This window comes from Scyliorhinus canicula, chromosome 1, assembly GCF_902713615.1.
Source record: "Scyliorhinus canicula chromosome 1, sScyCan1.1, whole genome shotgun sequence".
Classification (NCBI taxonomy): Eukaryota; Metazoa; Chordata; class Chondrichthyes; order Carcharhiniformes; family Scyliorhinidae; genus Scyliorhinus; species Scyliorhinus canicula.
Genome location: NC_052146.1, coordinates 211,674,764 through 211,690,656, shown reverse-complemented (window position 1 = coordinate 211,690,656; position 15,893 = coordinate 211,674,764). Strand labels below are relative to the sequence as shown.

Below are 15,893 nucleotides of genomic sequence, written 5' to 3'. Positions count from 1 at the left end.
TTCCTCCAGGTGCTCCCGGTTTCCTCCCACAGTCCAAAGATGTGCAGGTTAGGTGGATTGGCCTTGATAAAAAAGGTGACCAAAAAGGTGAGGAGGGGTTATTGGGTTATGGGGATAGGTTGGAGGTGTGGGCTTAAGTGGGTTGGTGCAGACTCGATGGGCCGAATGGACTCCTGCACTGTATGTTCTACGTTCATTTACTCTGCTCTGGGACCCCTCTGAGATGCTAGTCCAGAATGCTGACAGCCTCATTGACTTGTGCCGTGTTTTTAATGTGCTATCACAGCTGAGGAGCAGAAGTTCAGTCTCTTTGTTTGGAGTCAGCTGCAAGTTAATAACTGATTCTGGGGTCTCAAACTCAAATGGGATTTTCCACCCACCTCTTCTCTCTCAAAATCTGAAACTTTATTGTGCCAAACATACCTTTTCTTAATACATATTTAGAGTATCCAATTCTCTTTTCTTTCCAATTACGGTGCAATTTAGCATTTTACACTCCACTTAGCTTGAACATCTTTGGGTTGTGGGAGGGAATGTGCAAAATTCACACGGACAGTGACCCGGGATCGAACCCGACTTCTCAGCGGCATGAGGCAGCAGTGCTAACCACTGAGCCACCGTGCTGACATGCCAAACGTAAACTGGCACGGTTGCACAATTTGAAACGTCTGTACTTTCATCCAGTTGTATTGCGAACTCCTGTGCTGATTTTCAAACGATAAATAAATTGGGCTTCTAAATCCTCAGCAATTTCAAAAATTCGACGAGCCGCTGTGTTATCACTAACTGGAATTCATTAAATTTTTTTCAGCTAACCTCTCATCTAGGACCATACGAGCCATATCTATTGCTGCAGGGAGAATTAATCTCTCTGCTGCTGTGTGAGGTATTTTCTCTTCAGCTACATGGTTAGCTACCATGTAAGAGGCTAATTGTACTTTGTCGTTCAATGTAACATTTCTGCTGAGGACTTCAGCTGACGATTTAAGTTCTCACTGCATCCATTGAAAAAAATCAAGAGGTTTGTCCTCAAACTCGCTAGTTTTGAGGGTTTTAAACTTGCATTTGCCAATACTTCCCTGCATATAACACACATGGGCTTTGCATCCTTATTTGCATTGGCACAATTAATAAAACCATACCTTAAAAAAATCATCTTTATACTGCTTTGTGCCTGATTTCAGCTTCTTAATAGGCTGTTCACCAGAGGCCGTGGGGCTCACAACATCACTGCTTTGTCCTGCTCTAGATTCTTCTGAGCCACTCTCTCCAGCAGATTTAGTTGCGCAATCCTGGCCTGTTTGTGTCGCTGGCTTTCTCTTCCTTATTACAAACTGATCCATTTAAAATTCATCAGTCCTGTTGCTTGCTTGCTGCTAACAAAATGGAGGAATCGCAGTTGTGGCCAGAGCACATGACGCCAGTGTTCAGGCAGTGTTACCTGCTCCCTGCCATCACTTCAGGCAGGAAGAGTGCATCGAATTTTAAAAAGAAAATCTTCTCCCGGGTCAACACGCTGACATCAGGAGAAGACTGTCATTCTTGCTGGGCTCTGGGCCTGCGCAATGACGCGCGGGCATGCAATTGCGCACGGACGGCATTCTGAAAGCCAGCTGCAGCTGGCATTTTTAAAGCTGGTCACAGCCGGCATTTTTAAAAGTCGGCTGTGACCATTGGGCACTATTTCCCGTGATCAGGAGTGCCGCAACCCACCCGCGGGTCATGACCCCGACTTTGAAAATGACTGCATTAGAACATGATTCCTCCAGTTCACAGAAAGTGGATCGATTTTGAATTTTGGGAGGAAAAAACTTAACAAATGGGAGATGAGTAATAAATAACGCACATGGAAGCAGGTTGTAGGGATCCCCTTCCAGAGCCAATCTTAAATAAATGAAACCCTGGGATTTGTGTCCCCAATCATCACACTCTGGCTTCCTGGGAGGGAGGGGTGGTTCAGGCCTTGCCATACAGGCCATTGTGAATGCTGACCTGCACCAAGGCCTAGGTTACGGGCTGGGAGCCGTCAGTGTGACATTTTTCAATGGCAGGGTCCTTCTCTTTCCTTCCTCTGACCCCGAGCAGCATTAAAAGCACTGGCCCAGCCAGTGCTGCTGCTCCCTGTCCTAAGATGTGGGGCTGGGGGAAGGCTTCTTAATAAAAATAGAAGAGAGATGGGCAATAGCAGCTGCTGTGGGTGCCACTTCCCCCATTACCTTGTGGATTATTTTAAGAGTAGTGTTAGGTCTGCTGGGTGGGATGTGTGTTTGATTTGTAAGTAAGCCCTTTGGAAACATTACCTGTGTCAACGCCTTAACTTTCCCTAAAAAATGGGTCTCAAAAATTCAACTTATGCAAGAGTATATTTTGTTTGAAGGATAACACAGTTAAGTGGGTTGTCGGAGTTGTCATACACATCAGTCATGATCTAATTGAATAGCAGAATACATTTGAGACCGGATGGCTTCCTCCTGTTGTTTCTATATAAAAGCAAGACTTCTTTACAGCTGAAGTTACGAGGTCTGTTGGTGTTATTGTTCCACTGCTCTAAAACTAGATGAGAAATTAGAAGTTGTTTGCCAGTTCATGATCTAAATACAGTGACAAGTGTTTCTGTTTGACCCCTGGATGACACCGCATCATCAAATGTTGGGTCTAAAGTCACATTCCAGTTGACAGATTGAGAGCTAGCTTATAAACCTGGTCTTTGGTACACAGCATGAGAGAAATGGGATGCCCAGAGACTTACGTCAGTTCACAGTTGTGTGATTATATTGCAAGTTTTGCTACCAGTGTTTCACAAGGCTCTAAGTTCTCTAAAGCAGAACACTACAGCTGTTAGAAATAGAACATAGAACAGTACAGCACAGAACAGGCCCTTCGGCCCTCAATGTTGTGCCGAGCCATGATCACCCTACTCAAACCCACGTATCCACCCTATACCCATAACCCAACAACCCCCCCCCTTAACCTTACTTTTAATAGGACACTACGGGCAATTTAGCATGGCCAATCCACCTAACCCGCACATCTTTGGACTGTGGGAGGAAACCGGAGCACCCGGAGGAAACCCACGCACACAGGGGGAGGACGTGCAGACTCCACACAGACAGTGACCCAGCCGGGAATCGAACCTGGGACCCTGGAGCTGTGAAGCATTTATGCTACCCTGCTGCCCCATCTGAAATAAAAAGTGCAAATGCTGGACAGTAGGAGTATCATTTTGTTTTCTTATTACTATTTGGGTGGATCCTGACTTGAACATTACACGCAAAATTAATTTGTGTGTTTTTGTTGTGCACTGTCCATTAACTGGTACAAAATCAGTTCACCTATGAATGTTACCAAAGTCTCCCTAATCTGTGTAAAGTAGTTCAAAATTAATTGATAAATTAGAAATCTGCAGCCCAAAATGTCAGCAATTCATCCTGTAGTTGAGTTGAATAACAAGTTGAGTGTATTTCAATCCCTTGCTGATGTGCTGACAAAATAGTTCAATGATGTCAGCATCCTATTGCAAGGAAATATTGTACCTTGTTATTGGAAGGGAGTAGTTCAGTTGAGGCCATAAACTGCTTGAAATTTGAACTTGCTGTTTAGGTGTCAAATTACACCTGATTGAGACAAATATCATGACACTGCTTAAAATCATAGAATTTACAGTGTAGAAGGAGGCCATTTGGCCCATCAAGTCTACACCGGCCCTTGAAAGTGCACCCTACTTAAGCCCACGCCTCCAGCCTATCCCCGTAACCCAGCAACCTCACCTAAACTTTGGACGCAAAACGTCAATTTAGCGTAGCCAATCTACCTAACCTGCACATCTTTGGACTGGGAGGAACCCGGATCACCTGGAGTAAACCCACGCAGACACGGGGAGAAAGTGCAAACTCCACACAGTCAGTCATTCCGGGTCCCTGGAGCTGTAAGGCAGGAGTTCTTGACATCGTGTTGCCCATGTGTTATAGCCACAGTATTATGTATTTTCATTCTGCCGTTGCTAACTTTCTTCACTCACAAAATAAGTGTCAGTTATTAGTTTTGCGACATGTTTTTTTTTGTCAATTTATAGTAAATTATATAGAAAATCTAGCCTGTTGTGTAGAATTCTGTGAATGGGATAACTGGAATAAGGTAAATGAGTGATAGGGCTGCTTGTCCAATATCCAGTGCTGGATGAGCACAAACTTCCTCCGGCTAAATATTGGGAAGGCTGAAGACAACGGCTTTGCTCCTACCACAAGCTGTGTCCCCATCTCTGAGCCTCATTCAAACTGTTTGCAACTGCAATGGTTATATTTGACTCTGAGATGAGTTTCTTCCAATGCATCACGTCATCACTAAGACCCCCCATTTCCTCCTTTCTGACCTTGTTCGATTCTGCCCCTGCCTCAACTGATCTGCAGAGAATCCTATCCATATTTTTGTAAACTGTACACTTGACTATTATAATGCACCTATTTCTGTTCACTGTGTGTCAGCTCCCAGTTAAGCAAAGCCTCTTAATTCTCATCCTCATTTTCAAATCCCTCCATGGCCTCACCCCTCCCTATCTCTGTAATTTCCTCCAGTCACACAACCCTCTGAGATCATTCCAGTTTTCGTCACTCCATCATTGCCTTCAGCTGCCTAGGCCCCAAATTCTGGAGTTCCCTTCTTAAACCTCGCTACCGCTTCCCAACTCTCTGCTTTAAGGCACACATTAAAAACAACCACTTCGATCAAGCTTACATCGTCTGTCCTAATATCGCCTTGTGTGGCTAGATGTCACCTTTTGCTTGATAACAACCCTGTGAAGTCTACTGGGATGTTTTCCTACATTAAAGAGCCATATAAATGCACACTGTTGTTGTAATATCAATGTCACTCTCTTGCACCTTGTTGAACCTTGAAGCAAATAGAATGAAATATTGATCTGATTTATCTGAAATTGTGTACCAGACTTGTTCATAAACAGTTAAATAGTGATTTTAAATCCTCCTCCAACTATTTCAAACTTTATCGTTGAATGAAAATAGTTCTTCCAGATTTGTGCTTTAAACGTACGTTCCTATACATTTAAATCCACTTGTTCTACATTCCTGAAGTCATTTCTGAGTTTACCTTGTGTATTTCATTTACTAGTTTGTCTACTTCAGAGAGATCCACCCTTAATCTCTAAATCTCTAAACTGTACAACATGAGGTTCTCTCTTCTTTTCTCATGGCTTAACTTCATTCTTCATCAATTCTGTGCGGAGCTTCTATTTTTAGAGCATTGTGTCTGGAATGTAATACGATATTTCCAAGTGTGGTCTGGCTAATATATTCTAAAACTTTAAACATAACTTCTGCAGATTTGTATTCCGCTGTTAATGCTTGATTCTAGCAGCTTTCTCAGGTGCCTCATTACAGTTACACACTGCAAGTGGCATGTCCACTGTAGTTTCCCCTAGCTTCCAGTCCCAGTCTCTTGTGCTGATTTTAGTTTCATGAGTTGAATGAGATGTGCATCATAAATATGCAACAAAAGTGCAATTTACATTGTCAGCGTTGGCTTTGAGTGGTAACCTAAATCCTTACAAGGACAGAAGGAGGCCATTTGGTCCATTGAGCCTTTGTAGCTCAGAAAAAATATCTATCCCTATTACCTTCTTTCCCCCCCAGTACCCTGAAAATCTTTCCTTTCCTGTGCTTATTTAATTCTCTTTTGAAAGCCATGATTGAATCTGCCTCCACCATCACCTTTTCTTTTGACAATCACTTTAAACTTATGTTCTCTGCTTCTCAATCCTTCCACCCATGAGAACAATTTCTCCCTCTGCTCTGTCCCAACCCCTTGTGATGTTGAACTCCTCTCAAATCTCCTCTCGATCTTCTCTTGTCTGAGAACAAGCGAAGCTTTGCCAATCTATCCACATAACTGAAGTCCCTCACCCCTGGCACCATTGTTGTGAATCTTTATTGCACCGTCATATATTGCCATCCTTCCTATTGTGACCAAAATTGGACACAGTACCCCAGTTAGGGCCAAACAAGTTTAACACAGCTTCCTTGTTTTTGTACTCTTTTTTTAATATACAGCCCAGTATCCTGGATAACTATTTAACTGTCTTTTCAACCTGCCCTGCCACCTTCAACGATCTGTGCATATAAACCACCTGAATCTTTTATGTTCCGTCGCCCCCTTTAGAATTGGATCCTGTATTTGATGTTGCCTTGTACAATCATTTAGCTTCATTCTTTATGCTTACTACTTTTTCTGTTTTAGTGGCACCAACCAATTTTAAAGTTGCTGTTGATTCTGTTGGATTTGGTACTCAACTCATTTTAAGTAGATTGGATGCAAGAAATTTGTGTTAATGTTTCCGTTCGATGACTTTTCATCAGAACTGCAGATGTTGGCAGGATGAGACTGGGCAAGTAGAGAAAAAAAATGGAATCGCGATAGGAAGAAATACATTCAGTGGTATGAAACATGTTGAAACAATGGGTCGACCAAGGCAGTCGTCTTTATCGATTTTTGGGAAGGAGGTAGAAGCTGGCTGTTTGGGGTTGGTGTACTATGAGGTTGGAAACTGTAGTGGGAAGATCTCCAGCGGTGATAAGGGTAGTGACAGTCTTGGATACAATGGCTTGATGTTAGGTAATGGGTCATGGTCTAGGTGGTAATAGGAAGTGGTTGAGAGTTGGCATTTGACTTCTGCAATGTGGCGGGTAGTACACCAGACAAGAAGAGCTCCACTCTTGTCAGCGGGTTTGAAAATATTAGAGTTGGACCTGAGTGAATGGATTGGCAGCAAGTTCAGAGGAAGACTGGGTAGAGTGTGTGAGAGGAAGCGAGAAATGGGATGGCTGATATCATGCATATGCCAGCAGTTCGCATCGAAAAAATCGAGAGGGTCTGAGGGAGGGGTTGAGGTGGGGGGAGAATGTCACAGATGTGTGATGGGATCCATTAAATGGTTGAAGGGGACATACCTGGTAAAAGAAGTAGTTTGTACCCAGCTTGCAATTAATTGAGGTGGGTTGCGCCAAGGTCTTTGCTAAGAATATAACATTCCAAATCCGAGAGAGGAATACCAGAGGTATCATGAATACAAGGCAAGAGGTGAAACTTGAGGTTGGAATGAAGGGGAGGGAGGAACTGGAGGGGTGTGGGCATCCATGAGTTAGTGAAGCTTGTGATCCTTCACACCTGCCAGGGGGATGGACTCCACAACCCCCCCCCCACCCCTGCCGCCTGCAATCCGTGATATAAACCTGCTGCATTATGGGGGTGTGGGCCATGGGTTGGCATTAACAGTGGGTCTGCCCCATGGGATGGAAGATGATGACAACCCGCTCTGCGATGATCAATGGTGCTCCGCATCCTTTGACAACGTCTGACTTCTGCCCACGGTAGCACTTTCCACCATCCACCTGGATGATCCCTGCAGGCGAGCTGACCATTCCACCACATGGTCCCATTGAATCCCTGGGGTGGTGGGGGAATGGGACACCGGAGTGTTGTGCGCTGGCTGAACTGCGGTCCCTGAGTCAAGCCCACCCCCAATATCCGACAAGTTCCTCATTACCCCTCCCCCCACGTCCTTTCTGCGGCCAGCCTAGACCATCCCACCCCTCACACCCTTCTGACGGAGCACTGAGGCAAGTTGTAACATTGTGCACAGGTGTTTAATGTGACAACTACAGATTTGTGCTCTAGCCCCTATTACTAAACGGTGCCCTGCACCCGTGCCAATTTAACTGGTGTCTAATCTGAAAACAGAATTATGCTGGGAGTTTGAGGTACATGTTCACTTAATATTAAGCGTTTTTGGGATTTGATTGTATCTTTCCGGAGAATCTAGAAGTCAAGAGCTGATGCTGAACCCATGTAAAAACTCCAGTCTTAGAATACAGTATGCAGTATTGGCTCTACGTTATAGGGAGGATATTAAGGCATAAGAACATAAGAAATAGGAGCAGGAGTGAGTCGGCCATTTGACCTTTTGAGCCTGCACTGCCATTCAACTGGATTATGGCCGATCTGATTATAACCGTAACTCCACTTACCTCTCTGCGCCTGTCTCCTAACCCTTGACTCCTTATCAATCAAAAAATCTGTCTAACTCAACCTTGAATATATTTAACGACTTGGCCTCCACTGCTCTCTGAAATGAAATGAAATGAAAATCGCTTATTGTCACAAGTAGGCTTCAAATGAAGTTACTGTGAAAACTAGTCGCCGCATTCCGGCACCTGTTCGGGGAGGCTGGTACGGGAATTGAACCGTGCTGCTGGCCTGCCTTGGCCTGCTTTCAAAGCCAGCGATTTCGCCCTCTGCTAAATCAGCCCTATTCCACTCTCTGGAAGAGAATTCACAATGCTACCTCCTGAGAGAAGAAATTCCTCCTCATCTCCATCTTAAATGGGAGACCCAGTTCTAGGTGCTCCCTTGAGAGGAAACATCCCCATAGCACCCTGCTCCACAGCAGCCACCCTGCTCCACAGCAGCCACCCTGCTCCACAGCAGCCACCCTGCTCCACAGCAGCCACCCTGCTCCACTGTTTAGCACAGGGGCTGTTTAGCACAGGGCTAAATCGCTGGCTTTGAAAGCAGACCAAGCAGGCCAGCAGTACGGTTCGATTCCCGTAACAGCCTCCCCGAACAGGCGCCGGAATGTGGCGACTAGGGGCTTTTCACAGTAACTTCATTTGAAGCCTACTTGTGACAATAAGCGATTTTCACTTTCACAGCAGCCACCCTGCTCCACAGCAGCCACCCTGCTCCACAGCAGCCACCCTGCTCCACAGCAGCCACCCTGCTCCACAGCAGCCACCCTGCTCCACAGCAGCCACCCTGTCACGTCCCCTCAAAATGTTTCAACAATGTCACCTCCCATTCGAAACTCGAATGAGTAAAGACCCAACCTGCTCAGACTTTCCTCGTACGACAAGCCCCTCACCCCAGGAATTAGCTGAGTTAACCTTCTGTGAACTGCTTCCAATGCAAGCATGTTCTTCTTTAAATGGTACACAGTACTGTTGGCGCAGTGTCACCAATGTCATGTGGAGCTGTAGCAAGACGTCCCATTTTTATACTCCAACATTCCATTTGTCTTCCTAATTACTCAATGTACCTGTACGCTAAATTATTGTGATTCACGTGTAAGCACAAAAGGCACAATCTAAATTCCCTAGGATCCTGCATGGTATGATGGACTTCAAATATGTAAGAAGATGTGAAAAAATATTTGTTTTCCTCTCATTGATGCAGCACCAACTGAAGGGCAATGCAAGTGTTCAGAATTAGGATAGAATAAAGTATATAGAAACAGGATTGCACACAAAATATTTGCAGCAGGGAGCAGGCAAAGCTTCCTTACAGATTTTGAGGCACTGGATTTATTTCGTGGGATTAGGGGCTGAGCAGAAACATTCGGGATTAGATTGGATCGATGGATAGAGGACCAGATGTTGAAAGGACATGGGATGAAAGTGAGTAAATGCGATTACAGGATAAATGTGGCCAATGGACTGCAGAAAAGATGAATATTGGAGGCAGAGAAAGAAATACTAACTAACGGGAAGAGAGCAAGGCCGTAGAATGAATTTCTGATTGATCTAGCAAAGAGCAATACAGAAACAATTGCGTTATATATTTATTCCTCATAACTGGGACTTAATTGTGGAATCTTACGGTGACAGAAGGCCATTGTCCCTGTGCTAAGTCTTTGAAAGGGCTATCCAATTTAGGGGATTATGTTTTGCGACTCTTGCTTTGTGCAAAGCATTAATCAGTGATCTTGAACGTTGGTTCTGGATTTGTATATTGGATCTTTATTCCATAGATTTGCTGGCATCGAATGACTTTCACTACACCACTTATTCTGGAATGAATAACCTGGAGATATATTTTGTCACATACCCTAAAAAGCTTCCCTGAACTGTTTTATAAATGTGTGCTTGGTAATCAGTTTATAGACATTTTATTTCATGTGTGCCAGATTTGCACTATGCATCTCTCTCAATGGTAAAGTACCACCTTGAATCCTGGATGATTGAAACTTTATCACTTTATCCATACTTTTAGCTCTGGATATAACTGACTTGCATCTGATACTCAAGACTACTGATTACGGTTTCAGAATCATTGAATAATGATTCCCAGAATATTAATGAAAATTCCACATAACACCCACTGGTTATGACCTTTTCAGTCACTGAAGTAGTGACCCTGCATATAATACCATTTTTCTTCACCTGATTTGAAATCCTAAGCACTAAGTTTGCACAGTAGTCTTTCTTCATAAGAAAGCTGCAGTTAATGTGGCAATGTAGTCTAAATCCTGAGCCAGAGCTCATGACGCTGAAATGAAGCTGAAAAGAGAATCTTGATGCCTACTTTACACAACATAAGTTTAATGGTGTGGAATCAAAGCTTGTGCACTAAAGTTTGCTTAGGCAAAGTGCCAAATGAGCTCCTTGACACATCTTTAAGTGTGACTCTGGCACAGAAGACATTATCAGTTCAGCAAATGTAATTTTTTAAAGAGCTGCTTTTATTGCCCTCATTCCTATTGCCGTTTTTTTCAATGATTGTACTAGTGAAAGTGATCATTTGGGTGAGGAAAATATGAATGTTCGTATAAGCATTGAGAAGTTGATATTTTGGATTCTTTCTATAATTCTTGTGCAATTTCTGCTGTCATCTGTTATTAATGATGAATGAGGCAAGTCACTTAAGGTCATTCTTTAGCAAAGCCAGCAGAAATTCCCGAGTCTTAAATTAACATGACACATTTTGCCCTTTTGCATCCCCACTTTCCACACGTTGGAGGAATACAACCTAACCCTTCGTGCCCTGGGAAAAGGGAATGCATATGTTGTGCTCCCAAATATATGTAATGTGAAGGCTATTATGTCCTAGGAAAGTTTTAATGCTATCAGCAATTTAAGATGGTTAGGATTACACAGAAATATGTAATTTGCTCATGAAGGTAGGCACGGTAGCACAGTGGTTAGCACTGTTGCTTCACAGCGCCAGGGTCCCAAGTTCGATTTCTGGCTTGCGTCACTTTCTGTACAGAGTCTGCACGTTCTCCCCGTGTCTGTGTGGGTTTCCTTCGGGTGCTCCGGTTTCCTCCCACCAGTCCCAAATGACGTGCTGTTAGGTAATTTGGACATTCTGAATTTTCCCTCTATGTACCCGAACAGGCGCCAGAATGTGGCGACTAGGGGCTTTTCACAGTAACTTCATCGCAGTGTTAATGCAAGCCTACTTGTCACAATAATAAAGATTAAAATGCTGTGATAGTGGAGTCGGACACTTAAGGAACTTTCAAGCGGTTATTGGATAGGCACATGGAGCACACCAGAATGACAGGGAGTGGGATAGCTTGATCTTGGTTTCGGAAAATGCTCGGCACAACATCGAGGGCTGAAGGGTCTGTGCTGTACTGTCCTATGTTCTATGTTCTGTGTAGAACTGCTTTGTTTTAGAACATAGAACATAGAACATAGAACGATACAGCGCAGTACAGGCCCTTCGGCCCTCAATGTTGCACCGACATGGAAAAAAAACTAAAGGCCATCTAACCTACATTATGCCCTTATCATCCATATGCTTATCCAATAAACTTTTAAATGCCCTCAATGTTGGCGAGTTCACTACTGTTGCAGGTAGGGCATTCCACGGCCTCACCACTCTTTGCGTAAAAAACCCACCTCTGACCTCTGTCCTATATCTATTACCCTTCAATTTAAGGCTATGTCCCCTCGTGATAGCCACCTCCATCCGCGGGAGAAGGCTCTCGCTGTCCACCCTATCTAACCCTCTGATCATTTTGTATGCCTCTATTAGGTCACCTCTTAACCTTCTTCTCTCTAACGAAAACAACCTCAAGTCCATCAGCCTTTCCTCATAAGATTTTCCCTCCATACCAGGCAACATCCTGGTAAATCTCCTCTGCACCCGTTCCAAAGCTTCTACGTCCTTCCTATAATGGGGCGACCAGAACTGTACGCAATACTCCAAATGCGGCCGTACTAGAGTTTTGTACAACTGCAACATGACCTCATGGCTCCGGAACTCAATCCCTCTACCAATAAAGGCCATCACACCATAGGCCTTCTTCACAACCCTATCAACCTGGGTGGCAACTTTCAGGGATCTATGTACATGGACACCGAGATCCCTCTGCTCATCCACACTACCAAGAATTTTACCATTAGCCAAATATTCCGCATTCCTGTTATTCTTTCCAAAGTGAATCACCTCACACTTCTCCACTTACGCCACTCGTAACTGAACTCCATTCTGAACATTTCCCATCAACCACCACTCTCTGTCTTCTTTCAACTAGCCAATTTCTGATCCACATCTCTAAATCACCCTCAATCCCCAGCCTCCGTATTTCCTGCAATAGCCGACCGTGGGGAACCTTATCAAACGCTTTACTGAAATCCATATACACCACATCAACTGCTTTACCCTCGTCCACCTGTTCAGTCACCTTCTCAAAGAACTCGATAAGATTTGTGAGGCATGACCTACCCTTCACAAAACCATGCTGACTATCCCTAATCATATTATTCCTATCTAGATGATTATAAATCGTATCTTTTATAATCCTCTCCAAGACTTTACCCACCACAGATGTTAGGCTCACCGGCCTATAGTTACCGGGGTTATCTCTACTCCCCTTCTTGAACAAAGGGACCACATTTGCTATCCTCCAGTCCTCTGGCACTATTCCTGTAGCCAATGATGACCTAAAAATCAAAGCCAAAGGCTCAGCAATCTCTTCCCTGGCTTCCCAGAGAATCCTAGGATAAATCCCATCAGGCCCCGGGGACTTATCTATTTTCACCTTGTCCAGAATTGCCAACACTTCTTCCCTACTCACCTCAATGCCATCTATTCTAATAGCCTGGGTCTCAGCATTCTCCTCCACAATATTATCTTTTTCCTGAGTGAATACTGACAAAAAGTATTCATTTAGTATCTCGCTTATCTCCTCAGCCTCCACACACAACTTCCCACCACTGTCCTTGACTGGCCCTACTCTTACCCTAGTCATTCTTTTATTCCTGACATACCTATAGAAAGCTTTTGGGTTTTCCTTGATCCTACCTGCCAAAGACTTCTCATGTCCCCTCCTTGCTCGTCTTAGCTCTCTCTTTAGATCCTTCCTCGCTTCCCTGTAACTATCAAGCGCCCCAACTGAAACTTCACGCCTCATATTCACATAGGCCTCCTTTTTCCTCTTAACAAGAGATTCCACTTCTTTGGTAAACCACGGTTCCCTCGCTCTACCCTTTCCTCCCTGTCTGACTGGTACGTACTGATCAAGAACACGCAATAGCTGTCCCTTGAACAAGCTCCACATATCCAGTGTGCCCAACCCTTGCAGCCTACTTCTCCAACCTACACATCCTAAGTCATGTCTAATGGCATCATAATTGCCCTTCCCCCAGCTATAACTCTTGCCCTGCGGGGTATACTTATCCCTTTCCATCACTAATGTAAAGGTCACCGAATTGTGGTCACTGTCTCCAAAGTGTTCACTTACCTCCAGATCTAACACCTGGCCTGGTTCATTACCCAAAACCAAATCCAATGTGGCCTCACCTCTTGTTGGCCTGTCAACATATTGTGTCAGAAAACCCTCCTGCACACATTGTACAAAGAACGACCCATCCAATGTACTCGAACTATATCTTTTCCAGTCAATATTAGGAAAGTTAAAGTCTCCCATAACAACTACCCTGTTACTTTCGCTCTTTTCCAGAATCATCTTCGCCATCCTTTCCTCTACATCTCTAGAACTATTAGGTGGCCTATAGAAAACTCCCAGCAGGGTGACCTCTCCTTTCCTGTTTCTAACCTCAGCCCATACTACCTCGGAAGAAGAGTCCCCATCTTGCACCCTTTCTGCCACCGTAATACTGTCCTTGACTAGCAGCGCCACACCTCCCCCTCTTTTGCCCCCTTCTCTGACTTTACTAAAGCACCTAAACCCCGGAACCTGCAACAACCATTCCTGTCCCTGCTCTATCCATGTCTCTGAAATGGCCACAACATCGAAGTCCCAGGTACCAACCCATGCTGCCAGTTCCCCTACCTTATTTCGTATACTCCTGGCATTGAAATAGACACACTTCAAACCACCTACCTGAACACTGCCGCTTTCCTGCGAAGTCAAATCTGTGCTCCTGACCTCTCTACTCTCAATCTCTCGCACCCCAAAACTACAATCCAGGTTCCCATGCCCCTGCTGAATTAGTTTAAACCCCCCCAAAGAGTACTAACAAATCTCCCCCCCAGGATATTGGTGCCCCTTGGGTTCAGATGTAGACCATCCTGTCTATAGAGGTCCCACCTTCCCCAGAAAGAGCCCCAGTTATCCAGAAATCTGAATCCCTCCCGCCTGCACCATCCCTGTAGCCACGTGTTTAATTGCTCTCTCTCCCTATTCCTCGTCTCACTATCACGTGGCACGGGCAACAACCCAGAGATAACAACTCTGTTTGTTCTCGCTCTGAGCTTCCATCCTAGCTCCCTAAAGGCCTGCCTGACATCCTTGTCCCCTTTCCTACCTATGTCGTTAGTGCCAATGTGGACTACGACTTGGGGCTGCTCCCCCTCCCCCTTAAGGACCCGAAAAACACGATCCGTTTTGCATTGCTTCTTCTCCCTTGGCGATACTGGCAAAGTAAAGTAGCCTGATGCAGAGTGAATATGGTATAAATTTCGCTATGACATTGAGTTTTGATACAGTTTGTGACTTTCATAATGACTGTGGTATTGGCACAGTGTTTTTGGCAGATCTGGAGTGAGTCAATGTTAAAACAGTGCTCCCGTAATAATAGTGATCATTATTGCCACAAGTAGGTTTACATTAAGACTGCAGTGAAGTTACTGTGAAACGCCCCTAGTCGCCACATTCTAGCGCCTGTTCGGATACACAGAGGGAGAATTCAGAATGTCCAAATTATCTAACAGCACGTCTTTCGGGACTTGTGGGAGGAAACCGGAACACCCGGGGGGAACCCACGCAGACACGAGGAGAATGTGCAGACTCCGCACAGACAAGTGACCCAAGCCGGGAATCAAACCTGGGACCCTGGAGCTGTGAAGCAACAGTGCTACCCACTGTGCTAGTTGGATAGAGATTCTAGTGCCTTGATGGGCATCATATGAATGGTCCAGATGGTTTTTAATGCACGTTTTCTGCTCAAGTTGCCAGGAAATCGATTAACTGTTGCAGAATTTTACCGGAAAGGATATAGTGACTGTACAACCTTAGGGACTGTAAGTTCCTCAAACTGAAGAACCACAACATATGGGTGCAGGAATCTTTGCGAAGTGTCATGCAAATGCCAGCTGGGGGTGTACAAGTTTCAGAGGAAGCTAATGAGTATCGCATCTTTAACCATACACCCCAGGAGTGGAGATAATATTTTAAATTTTTATCTCTTACCCATCAAGGAGATTATTTGTTCAACATCATACGTTACAAAGCTATTTTTCTTATACATTTACGGATTTTCACAGTAACTTCATTGCATTGTTTTAAAAAAAATAAATTTAGAGTACCCAATTCACTTTTTCCAATTAAGCAGCAATTTAGCAGACAGAGGCGAGGGTACCTGGTCTCTCCAACGCAAAGTTTAGTGCTTGTACCATTTGTTTTTTGTAGAAATGTGTTGTGAATTGTTTTAATAATCAGAGTATCCACACCCTCCACACACTGTGGCTGTCACAATTCCTACATTAGAACGGACTAGTGTTCAAAATTGCTTTATTAAGATGTTCTGGGGGTGTGAATGGTGCAGTACAAATGTAAAGTTTTCAGTTCTATTGGATGATTTGTGAGTCAGTCCAAAATGTTGGACTTGTGCTTGTCGGTACTTATAAATTTACTT

At 44.3% G+C, this 15,893-nt stretch overlaps 1 protein-coding gene across 3 annotated transcripts in view; it reads left to right on the top strand.

The window, feature by feature from the left end:
• kif16ba (kinesin family member 16Ba) overlaps nt 1-15,893 on the top strand; it is a 218,944-nt gene that overhangs the window by 10,192 nt on the left and 192,859 nt on the right. The gene's annotated exons all lie outside the window — the stretch shown is intronic.